The 12,934-nt window shown below is 40.7% G+C and overlaps 1 protein-coding gene across 9 annotated transcripts in view; it reads left to right on the top strand.

Moving 5' to 3' along the window:
• Positions 1-12,934, top strand: part of ATP2B2 (ATPase plasma membrane Ca2+ transporting 2) — a 407,966-nt gene that overhangs the window by 88,885 nt on the left and 306,147 nt on the right. For all 9 annotated transcript variants that reach the window (XM_063164432.1, XM_063164430.1, XM_063164426.1 and 6 more), the window contains exon 2: positions 11,939-11,990. The gene's annotated coding sequence lies outside the window, so the exon portion shown is untranslated. The remainder of the gene's footprint in view (positions 1-11,938; positions 11,991-12,934) is intronic.

The following is a 12,934-nucleotide window of genomic DNA, read 5'->3' as shown; positions in this document are numbered from 1 at the left end:
CAGGGATTAGAGGTACCTGGGAGGGAGTGGGGCATTTCCCAGGGCTCGTTAACTGCAGGAACGGTGACAGCAGTGGGGAAATTGTTGTCTGGGGGGATCCATGTGGGGAAACCTGGGATAATAATGATGCCATTACTTATAAATAACAGGTAAAGCCCACTCATACTGACACAAGCAGCATCTGCAGGGGTGTAGGCTGAGTTTTGGTGGCAGCTCTTGATTCCAGTTTATTTCACTTGCTGCAAGCCTGATGCATTTCTACCTTTGCCTGCAGTTGCTGAAAAATAGTTCGGATGCTTTGCCAGCCTGTATTTGTTGTCTCATTTCTCCATGTTGTGAAGACTAATAATGAAGTTTTATCTTGGTTTGCAGCTTCTTTAATTTGGTATGTGGGTGCTTGTTGTGTCAAGTTAAATATTTGCCATCAAGAGGAATTTGCAGTAATCCTAAAGCATTTTCATCATTTAATCATCACTGCTAAATTTCTCTGAGCACCCTGTGCAAGCCTTTCTAGAGTCTGTGAATGCTGAAGCCTCTGAGGATGTGGATGTTGATGGTCTCAAATGAGGGCCAAAAATCCCTCAAAAATGTAATATGCCACTTTTACAATTCTTTATATCACATCTCACAATGTGATATATCTGCATTTATTCTGTGAATGACACATTTTACCAAAAAAGGTTATTCAAGGCCTCCAAATCACTTTATGAGTAGCATTTTTGCATGTATTTGCATTTAATATCTCTAATCTCTGGTACAACAGAAATCATGTTACATTTGCTGTAGTTGATAGCAGGGGTTTTATTCCCTTGGATCTCTCTTTCATTTTTCTCTTGTCAACATGCATACTTTATCAGAACAAGAAGACAAATATATTACAGAGTTGGATCATTTTAAACAGGATCATTTTATGCTTGTATTTCCTCAAGCACTTGTTCATGTGGTTGGAAATTATCTTGAACAATGGTTTATGCTGCTGTGTGCCCTAGAGTTTTCTCTGCACAGAAAGGAATTCACTAAACCTCAAAATCTCTAATCCATAGCAAGGAATTCTAGTCTTGTTTCCTCTGCATAGAAAGTCAGTAAAACCAAGAGTTTCTAATCCATAATAAGGGAACTTTTTTTTCACAACCAAGACATTTTACAGAGGTAAAAAAACCCTTGTCAGAGGAAATTTGAGCTGAAATATCTTTTGATGGTTGTGAAAATAGTGGTGACTGATTATGAAAGTCTGCTAAGATTGAAAATATTGCAAATTTTTGTGGATTTTTGCCATGGCAATTTGTACTTTTGGTTTTCTCTTAAATAACTTGAGCAGTTCTGAGCTTTTCTGTTTGTCATTTTGGGTTTTTTTTGTGTGCATGTGTGGTTTTTTCCCCTAATCTATAATAAGGGAATTTTCTTTTAAACTGAGACATTTTACAGATGTAAAACCCCCTTGTCAGAGGAAATTTAAGCTGAAATATATCCTAATGTCTGTGAAAATAGTGGTGCCTGTTGGGTATCTTGAGATAAGGTGATTTTTGGGAAAATCTAAGATAGTGTAATCATCTTTTGCACTACTACATTAAGGAATAAAGTTGTTTTTTTCCATCTTCCTCTCTTTTTCAGTATAGTGTGAAAAACATCAATCACTTGGTTTTAAAATTTTAAAAGCTTAATAGTTATAAAATGGTTATAAAAATAGCAATATAATTAGAGTAATAAAAATTTAGACAATTAGGATTTAGGACAATATGAGACAATAGAAACAAAGAGTTATGGACAGTCCAGGTACCTCTTTCTGGGCAAAATAAGCTCAAAAAGGACACACGTTAACAGAGGATTAACCCTTTGAAACAATAACTTGTTGCATGTTCATACACCTCATACATGATGCATAAATTCCATTCAAACACAGGATTCTGTCTGGTCAGTGCCAGCTTCTTCCTCTTAATCCTAACCAGCTTCTTCAGGGCTGAGCAAGGCAGGAAGAAGTTCATTTCTTCTGATGATGGAGCAATAAATTCTCTTTCTCTGAAAGATTTAGGTGTCCTGTGCCTGCTATCTCACTGCAAGTCCTCTTTTTAAAAAAAGTATCTTTCATAGCATCGTTTCTATTTTAACCTTATAATATAACCTAAATCTATTTTTAACACGCTACTTAAGAAAATTTATACAGCATTACTTTCTAACACAACACATATAATCATTTTAATATTTGCGAAAAGCCAATCATAAAATACACATTTTTTACATCTAGCAAACCCCCAGCAGAGGGGAAGCAGCACAGTTGTCCTACTTTTGGCTGCTGGGACACGTTGGGAACACCTCCAGAGAGCAGGATGTGTTTTGGGGGCAGCCAGGGAGGAGCTGGAGTGGGATGGAAGGAGCTGGAGCCACCCTGCTCCTGCATCCTGGGCTCAGGGGCAGCTCCAGGGGTGACAGAACCCAGGACATCTCTCTGATTCTGTCCTGACCCCTGTGCCTTTGATTTTGACCCATAGAAAAAATTACCAACCTCATATGAAGAATTAGAAGCCACAAAGTTTTAAGTAGAATGATAGATAGTTTTTCACAAGGTGAAAAGTAGAATTTTAGAGTTTTTAGAACAGGAACTCGGAGGCCCAAGTGGAAGAATCTGGGTGTGCCTTGTCCTTCTGTCTCCTTCTTCCTGGCCTCCATCTTCTAGGTGATGGTGACACTTTTAGATTAGTTTAGAGAAGAAACACAGTCTAACATAAGTGATAGGTATTGGGAAGTTATTGTAGATAGTTTACACATTGTTTTTAGTATAAAAAAACAACACCGCCCTGAGGGTGGTCACTGTTCCACAGCCTGACCTGAACAGACCTCAGCAGGTCAAAAAAAAGAATGTTATAGATAACAGAAATTAGACAACCTTGAAAACCAAACCAGAAGAATCCTTACTCCTTCTTCAGCTGCTGAGCTGAGAAAAGAAACTCTCTGGCACATCTTGGGGTCATCCTGATCACAAAGAGACAGGGGCAGTGCCACCAGAGATGTCACTTGGGCCTGGGCCTGGCCAGGAGAGCCCGGCTCAGCCAGGCAGAGCTTTTCTGGAGCTGTGTGTGGGTGGCTCCTGCTGGAGCCTGCAGAGCTGTCAGTGCTGCCTTTTGTGACAATGGGGTGGGGGAAAGCTGTGCAGGAGAAGGCTCAGGAGCTAAGGAATGGTTTAAAATATTTAGTTTAAAATACTTCTCCTTCACACTGTGCTGAAAGAGCCCTGCTCTGCCTTTGGACAGGTTCTGATCACCTGCTCTGTAAATTCCCTGCTGTGCTCCAGGGAATTCTTTTAGGACCATCTTGCAGGAGATAGTTTGACACAACTCAAAATCCCAGTAACAAACCAATATTTTTTCCAAACAGCCTTTATAAGCCTTTTTTCATAGGCCCATCCACTGGAGGTCAGAGTAATAGTTTAGGAATGGAGTCACCTGTCAATCCCCTGGAAGTTTTTTCACTGGCATCTCATTATATTTGAATTTATTGAATTTGAAAAAATGTCCTAATTGCTTTTGGATCAAAAGAATTCACCTTGAACCACTTCTGGATGTGCCATGGAAATAATTTCAGTATGTTATTTAATCAGAGAAAATTTAAATTGACCTTTTTTTTTTTTTAACTGGCAAGGTACCTTGCAATAGTTCAGGTTGTAACGTGTGTAATTGATAACAATTTGTAATGAGTAATTAATGTGTGTGCTTACTAGAAGTGATGGGCAAACCAGTCATGACAACTACCTTGAAGTTAGTTTGGGAAAATGTTGGAAATCATCTTTGCATAAGTCACCTTGCCTGGCAGTGCTGTCACTGTACTTTGCTGGTGCTTTGGAAGACCTCAATAGGGAAAATGAATGAATTTGCAGATAAAGCTTTGTCAGAAAAGCAGTTTAACCACAGCTGTGTGACCAGGGAGGTGTTAAACCCTCTGTCAGATCCAGGATGTTTGGATGCACTTGTACCCACCCCTGAAGGAAGGGATATGGATAAAATAAAAAGCAGAAGTGTTAAAGCTTTGTGGGAAATGCTGGGAATGCTGCTCATTCTCTGAATTCCCAGCGAGGTGCTCATGGTGGGGATCTGGCAAACTGCTGCAATCTGTGTTTTTATGGCTCTTTTCCTGTGAGAGGTGTTTAGCTGAGCTGCAGGTCAGCCCTGGGCAGGCCTTGCCCGTGGATGTGCCCTTTCCAATGCAGGATGCACACTCTGCTGCCCAGCAAAACGAGATGGGAGCACACCCAGAGCCCTTTTCTTGCTGGGCTTGGCTCAGAGCAAACACACATCTGTCTCTGGTGCTTCAGGGAGATTTCCTCTTGAATGAAGTTATTTTCCTGTGTGCATCACCTGAGAGTGAAGGAGCAGAAAGAGGCACAGAAAGGAAAATTCCTGTTGTTGTTTAACATGTGGAAAAGCAGCAGCAGAAGCCCAAGTCCCTGCTGGCACAGTGGATGGCTGTGTGAGCTGAAACCTCTCTCTCTCTGCATTTCTGAGAAGGTTCACAGCCTCACTGCACACTCTGGGCTTAATTTAAGGCTGATTCATCTTTCTCTGCAAGCTTTTGAGATGTGGCCAAGTTCAGCACCTAAGCTCACACTGAACTGTGGTGTTAAAGTCAGTGCAGTCCTTTTCACAAGAGGAATGCTGCAGGAATTTTCCTTCCTGTGCGCACGGCAGCATTCCTTTGTTGCAGTGTCATAAATGTATTTACAGTGAACTGTAGCTAACCCAAATTTTCAATACACAATTTGGTTTTTCCTTGGGAGGGGACATGAGTGATGTATTGCTCAGCAAATCTGAAGTAATGTACTTTGATCAGCATCATTCAGGGAGGGTAGCTTCTTTCTCCCTCATTAATTCTCTCTTAAATGTACATTTTAATGAAAAACCTTGAGAAATGCTTTTGGCGCTTTTTTTTTTTTTTTTTATTTTGCCTTCAGTGGGTCATTTATATTCTGCACAGACTAGAATAGTGCTGTGGGGGGAGCACTTAAATAGAAAGAAGATATTTGTCATCTGTCACACTCTGAAATTAAACTTTTGATATCGAGTTATTGCCTTAGAAATAACTTCAAAAAAATTTACATGCAGAGAAAAGTACATGGTGGGGGAAGCTGTTGAACCAGTTATTGCATAACACTGTGTTAAATCCTCTGTCACCGAGCAGCCTTTAAAAATATTTCTTCATGAATAAATGAAAAAAAATACATTCATACAATACACATTTCTATGACCACTTATGTGGATTTTTTTTTAAAACAAAATCACAGAGAGGAGGCTGAGATTTCCAGAGCTGCTGCAGAGATTTCTAATTAGAAATTGATATCAAGTTTTGTTCGGTGCTTTGAAAAGTCTTGTAGTGCATTTGCATATATTAGGGAGAGAATGGGGCCATGTTCATTAGAAAGTTGAGGAATTAAAGCTCAGCAGTACCAGTGGCAAGTGGTGGCAGAAATATTTGCTATTTCATAATGGCTACAGTGGAATGAGTGTTTGGGCTCTGGCGTGATTGTTCTGCTCTTTGGGAAGATGTTGAAGGGTTATAAATGAGTTGAAACAGCTTCTGCACAGGGCTGGGATAATGGAACTGTTCCTGGCTGCTGAGTTTAAGGCCACTGAGGGAGAATGATGGACTCCTCCTTCCCAGAGCCGGTTTCATTCCAAAATGCTGCCTAAAAGCAGATACCTGTTGGTGCCTCTGCTCACTAAACCTGTCATTCACTGGTGCAAGTGAGCAACTTGTATTTTGGGCTAAATCAAGTTCTTTGCCTTGTGGGTTTGCTCATCCCCCAGGAGGAGCCCCTGCCTTGGAGGCTCTGCTGTTCCTAAAGCAGGCACACAAATCCCATTTCCAGGGGCTCTGCAGGGACAGCAGTGAGGGATCACTGCTGGGAATGCCTGAAAGGCAGCATGGTGTCAGCTCTTGACTCCTGCTCTCAGATCTAGGAAAAGATGTGGTTTTCCCAAATAACCCCCCTGTTTTTTCAAGCATGATTTATGTTTTCTCAGATTTTATAAGATGATTTGGTTTTGAATCAGTTTTTATGGGGTGTTTATTGCACAGCCTTAAACTGTCCAAAAGTGTTATTGGATCCCGGAGCTGATCTCTGGGAGAAAAGATTCACATATATTGAATACAGCTGTAAAGCTCTGTAACATCACAGACTTATTATCTGAGGATTCTTCTGGCCCAGATAATCTCCTAGAATCAGAAAGCCAAATTATTAAAGGAATTGGCAATAACTGCAGTTTCTGAAGAGCTGGTAAAAACAAACCGTGAAGGAGTTTGCAGATAAGCTGGCTCATAATTGTATCACGGTCTTTGATAGTCAAGTTCTGCTACAAATCCAGCCCCATTTGTTAGAAATAAAGAGAATATTTAGAAAATTTATGTCTAATATGACTGAGGGAAAGCTATTACTGTGCCTTTTGAGCCACTGCATTTTCTTATAACCAAAACAATTTCAGAAGAACAAAAGTCCCATCTCCTGGGATATGAGCAGTGTGCAGGCAAACGAAGGCTGGACATCACCCAGAGTCCTTTGAAATAGCTTTGATTCCAGCACTTAAAATCTTAAATCCCTGTTTCATTATTTATTTTGAAGCTGAATACCTCTAGGGAACAAAATGTTTATTGCCTGATAGACCCTTACATGGTGTTTTATTTTTTCCTGTTTTAAAACTATAATAGTTGGCCTTAGGATAAAATAGATGCACCAGCACATCTTAAGCCATTAACCACACCAAAGACAGTGCAGATCAACATCTAAATCACACTGTACCTAAAGAAATTTGAACTAAATTTGTCTGGATTTATTATGTGATTTTGGTAGAGTTGCTTGTTAATGTATTTTATGTTCAATTAACATACACAATAGTCATTGTATGAAATACTTGGGGACTGAAGTTTCTTAAGTGGTGATTACCTTTTTTTATCATCCAAACTCCACACCTCTAAAATAAAAACAAGGTAAAGAAATACAAAAAGAGGGGAAACCCCACCCAACAGAAAACCCCAAGCCAAAACCCAATCCTAAAATTTTTTTGCCCTTTCCACCATCAGAGTAACACTTTCATTGCCCAAAGCTCCCCAGAGAAAGTCCCCAGCACACTGGGGTGTGTCAGTCAGGACTGCTGTGTGACAGAGGCACTGCTGGGACATGGCACAGAACATTTTTATCTGCAGCTCTGCTGGTCCCTCGTTCCCACCAGCCCAGGCCATTGGTGGAGGGAGGGCATCACTCACCTCAGTGTGCAAACAGAACACATGGGATGGTTTGAAATAAGCATCCAGAACTTCCATCACCAAGCAGAAAAGCTGTGTCGTCTGTTTGGTGCCTACAACCCTTTTCTAGCTCCAAGAGTGACTCAAGGTGCCTGGGATGCCACTTTTACTTTAATGTCAGTAAGTTTGATTAAAGGTTTGCATGTTCCAAAATCTGAGTGCTGTGGGGAAAAGTTTCCAGCTCCCATTTCCAGTGAGGACTTGACTGAGGGTCAGAAGAACCCTTCAAAAGAACATCTTTTGGTAGAACAAAGGAAGCCATCCCTTGCTGATTGTCAGCTCTCCCCCTGATGAGAGCTGACAGAGGATGTGGCACAGCCCCTGAGAGGCTTTGTGCCTTTCTGCCTGACAAGAAGAGCTGCCATGGTGGCTGTCAGGTTTGTTTTGTTGTGCTGTAACTACAGATTCTGAGATCCTGGGGAACTATAGGGAGAATGGGATGCATTTCACACTGGGAGCTGAACTCGGAATAATGCTGCCCTTGTGAAAGATGGGAGCATTTGAAGGTGTGGCAGAGGTGTGTGCCACTATTGCAGGGCGGTTTAGGGGAAGACAAAGCCCTCAAAGTGACCATTTAATTTAAAAGCAGTGATTTGTCCTCCTTCCATGCATCCTTTGTGATGCATTTGCCAAGATCACTGTGGTTTCTCTCCTGTTGTCCTGTCTCTGGCATTCAACCCTTGTGACTTCATTTCTCCACCAGCTTGACTTGAAACTGGGCAGTTCATGCTGGGCTTTTTGCTGATTCCACACTCATTCCATCTTCAAACATGAGTGAACTTTGTCCTGGGAAGCCAGGGCCAGGTGGAGCAGGGCTTTGAGGTCTCTTGCACTGCACAGGATGGAAGCAGGGCCAGCAGGACACTTTTCCTCCTGGAGATGTCCTAACACAGCTGACTTTTATTTATCCCTACTTCACCCAAAGGTCTGCCAGCTTTTATATTAACAAAAGTGCTATGCTTGATTCAAAATCTCCATCCATGCTCATTTTAATAAATTCAATTTGTTTTGTTTATCTTAAGAAATGGTACTGTACAGCAGCAGCACTTGAGGACATTTAGAAAATATAAAGAAATTCAGTGGTGATGCAGTGAACATGTTTCTGGAATTTGTTGTAAATTGAAAAACCCAGCAAACTAACCAAGCTACAGTTTTAATTTTGGCTTTGTTCAGTGTTATGCCAAATACATTATGCTCACTAAAATTTAACAAAATCATACAGATCTTACGGTGATCATTCTCAATATTTATATAAATGTTGTGTTGGTGAATGACACATGTTTTCCAGCTGTACCTCATCAATTTGTGAATCAGGATAAGAATCTCTCATTCCAGCCTTTGCAAATCCCATCTTAGGTATCTTTTGTGAGCAGAATAATTTGGGTTGGAAGGGACCTTTAAGACCATCCATTTCCAGCCCCCTTCCATGGGCAGGGACACCTTCTTTGTCCACTGGCTGAAAAGGTGCAAATCAAATAAAGGAAATAATGGAAAATCTTAACTATCCAACTGCAAGGGTGCACATACTGAGTAGTGGAAAATCCTGCAAGTGGAAAAGCTCTTTTTAGGTGTTGGAATAATTGTACGTTGCTCGAAACACGCCTAGAACAGTTTAAACAGTTATTAAAGAGTGTTGCCAGATTTTATCACTGCAGTCATGCATATAGATCAGTGATCCCTGAGCAGCACTGTGAAATGTGTGAATGAGGTGCACTTGCTAAAAATAACCCTACTGAGTGCTGCTCCTAATTGCCACAGAATCCTGGGGAAACGATCCCATTTCAGCAGCACAAAATTGACTTTAAATGTTTGACTGCGGCATGACATGTGGGTTCTCAAAGATGATATTTGCTAGACCTTGGTCATCAGCAGTTAAAAATGAAGCAAACGGTCACCATCAGATTCTGCTTGGAGCTGTTGTAGTTCTGTTCTTGTGTCACTTTGGGTTCTGGTTGTGTGGAAACACCTGGCAGGGCTGCAGCTCTGGGCTGGGAAAGGCTGGAACTGCTCTGCCTTACCTTGTAAAGAAAAGTGTTTGTCCAGTAGCCCCAAATATAAAGAAAAGTATCTGTGAATTTGTTTTTAAAGTAAATAAGAAGTTCTCAGGATGTTTGGCAGCAGCTGAGCATCCCAGAGCTGACTGACAGACAGAGAATGATCCTTTTGTTTCCCTCCCCTTTTAGAAGTTTCTTTTAATGCTTAATCAAGCTTCCCCCATGCCCTTGTACCCCAAAGAGAATCTATTTTCCTTTTCATAGGAAATGGGTTTGTTGATGAAGAACCCACAATTGCTACCTATGTGACTCTTCCAGATTTCTGGCTATTGGAGAAATAGGAACTCGTCTAATTTGTTATAATTTTGTCACATATTTTTGTTATTATTCCATCTTCGCTTTGGGAAGGTGAAACCTTTCCCTCATCAAAACCAATCTTAAAAATCACTAAGATTCTTTTCTTTCTAGCAAATTCTTTGATTATCCATTTCTTTATGGTTATTCATATTTTTAGGCAGCTGCAGCAAATGACAGATTTGCAGGCACACTGAATTTCTGCTCCAGCAAGGGTTTAAGCTATTTAGGGAAATGAATGAAGCACAAAGGTTTTTATTTAACTATAAATTTTGTAGGACTTTAATTTTTTTTCATGAGTGACTGGCTTTCTTACATCAAACTCCTTCACAGGGAATTTTACAGCAATAGGCAATACCTTTGACAACTATAATTTTCTAAAACTCTGGGAAAGCCAGATGAAAGAATAAATAAATATTGATCTGGCTGGGGTTTAAGTAATCCCTGATTAAAGTAAAAATGCATTTTAAAAGTAGCATTGATTACTCCTGGACTCTGGTTTTGTTATCCTTCCCAGGCTGAAAATGTTGAGTCTTTACAGAGTCAGAGAAATATATTGAGAATACCAATGAGACATTTATTTTATTTTATCACCCCAGTGTTTGTGCACTTTTTATGTTATCCTCTGAATTTATACACAAAATCAATCTCACAGAAGTGGGACAACTTTACTGCTGAGGCAAAGGGGAGCAGGAGGTTTAAGGACACACCAGTTTTTACAGCTTAGGCCTCCAAGGGTGAGTGTTGGTACTGGATTTAGCCAGGACAGAGCCGACTGTTCCCATCTCTGCCTGCATCCAATCCTGCTGGGAGTCCCCTTTTCATTCATTTAATCAACTTTGTACCGTTTCCATCCCCTCTGGCAGAGAAGTTCTGACTTGCTGTACTCCAAAGCCTTTGGGTATTTGGGTATTTCCCCCTGCTGTGTCTCCTTGTTTGCTGTTTGATTCCTGGAGTCACCTGCTGATTTTTGGGACTGGTATCCAGTAGGGGGATTGCATTCTCAGCTCCTGGACAAGATGGACTTGCTGTTTGCTCAGCTCCAGCGTTGTGTGTGCAATTCAGAGTGAGAGAGCTCTGGTTTTTAGCTGTTTTCATGTGTTCCCACAATGGGGAATCTCTGGGATAAATGTGCTAAAGAGATGTTGGTAGCCCAGGTGGTGGAACAAGATGTTTGGCTTGGAACTCCTGCAAGCACTTCTGTCAGCTTGGGATGGCAGAGAGGTATTTTTATCGCTTGTAGTGCTTACACGGCACTTCAATCAAGTGGGTTAGGCTTGGTTTGGTTTTGTTCTGGCCAGATTTCAATTTAATTCATGATGTATCACCTCCCTAAGTCAGCTTTGGCTCCCAGATAAGTCGTGTTGTCCTTTTAATTTCTGGCCGAGCATTTGCGCAGCAGAACCCAGAGACTGGGAATTCCTTTCTGGCTCTTAATAACACGAGGTCCACTCTGTTTGTGCATCCCTCTGATGCTCTGAAGTGCTTTGAGGCATTGGGAGAGAAACTGCTGTTGAATCCCTGTGTCCTGGAGCTCTGTAGGGCTGGCACTGCTGTGTTCCTGCATCAATCTGCTGGTTTGGGAGGGAGACATTCCCCAGGCAGCGCGAGGGGCTCTGCTGAACTCATTGCTTGGCAAGTTGTGTCTTGACAAATGTGCTGCACACAGGATTCTGTCTCTGCTGACGTGAAATCACCCCCAGAAGGGCTTGAAATAGAATCTTTGTTGAAAATTTCGTCCTGGCATTAGATTTGTGACACCTGCGAGTTTGTCCTGATGTAATTCTTGGAAGAGATGTTTGTTTTCATCTCCAACAGGAAGAGAGGAAAACTTTCATGTGCCCTGATTCATGCTTGTATTTATTCAGTAAACATTTTCCCCTCAAGATATTTGATTCTGAGAAAAATTGAGGTTATCAGTTTTGTTGAATGCTTGTAGACCTGAATGCTACTACAAAATAATTGTAAGTGCTAACAAGTATGGTGGCTTTTGTGTGCATTGTTAGTTAGAATTTTCTGGAATTAAGCAATACTAAATGCTTCAATTCTATTGGAAGGTGTGTAATATTTAATTTTTTTTAAGGTGTGTTATACTTGATTTTTTTAAGAGTCACTTTTAAATTTTCTGTTATGGAATAACACAAGAGAGATGAGCTTAATTTTATTAATTGTGCAATAAATGCATTTGGATTTAAATGGAGCTGCTTTTCAATGATTGAACTGCCTTTCTCTTTGATTTCGCATTCATTATAATTATTATTTAAATTTCCCAAACATAAACGGGTTTTTTTCTTTGTTTTTAACAGGTCTTGCATGCTGTGACACAAAGATCTCCTCGCCTGGTGCACTATGTTCATGGTGAGCCTGATCTCCTCCTGTTGTCCATGTTGCCATTCCAGAGATTATTATATCAAAGGGGTATCATGTTATTTTAGCAACCAATCATTTGAAATCATCATAAACACATGGGAATGAGTTTAGTCTTTGTTTTTTGCTGAATTAGTGACAAATCTCCAGTTTTCTACAACATCCGGTGCAAAATGAGTTTTAAGAACCTGCGAAGGATCTGATAATGGCCTCAAAGTTCCAGTGGTCTTGGTCAAAATTGCAGATAAGGCAGGATGGGGCCAGTTTTGTAGTTTCAAGCAATCAGTGACATCAGGATTCCTGCCAGGAATCAGAATTCCTGCAGATTTCCTGTCCATGAGGAGATCTGCAAACAGCAATACAACAGGCCCAGCCTGGGTCCAGTGAATCCCATTTTGTCCTGGTTCCAAACCCCCAGGCTCTTTAGCTATGCTAAGGAATTCTCTGTGGCTGCCAACTTTTTGGCACTTCTTAAAATAACTCAGTTAAATATATTTCATAAACTCATTTTGTATAGGCAAAAGAAGCCCCTGTGCTGCTCCTCAGCAGCACATGTTCCTTCTCCTTCCCTTCTCCTCCAAATATTAGCAAACTGCCCCTTTTATAATGATATGAAAATAAACCAGCTTTTGGGATTAGGCCTCACATTTATCAAAAGGTTTCCTACTGTGTTCTGCTTTCTTTTTTTTGGTCTTTTTTTTAGGGGTTAAGTAACAAACACCTTCTGCTGTGTTTCTGGGTTTACTGATACATATTTTTAAATTATTTTCCCTCATGGTTTTAACTGGAAATAAGTTGTCTTCATGTGGCTCCAGTGTTCTTTTCTTCCTTTTTTTTCTCCATTTAATTTTTTTTTTATTTCCTAAGTTCTCCCTTACATATGCCTCAGGATGTTTGAGCTGCTTGGTGACCTCCACCTCTGAGAGCAGAAGTTA

The sequence above is a fragment of the Melospiza melodia genome, chromosome 10 (genome assembly GCF_035770615.1).
Source record: "Melospiza melodia melodia isolate bMelMel2 chromosome 10, bMelMel2.pri, whole genome shotgun sequence".
Lineage (NCBI taxonomy): Eukaryota > Metazoa > Chordata > Aves > Passeriformes > Passerellidae > Melospiza > Melospiza melodia.
This window is presented reverse-complemented; position numbering and strand designations above follow the sequence as displayed.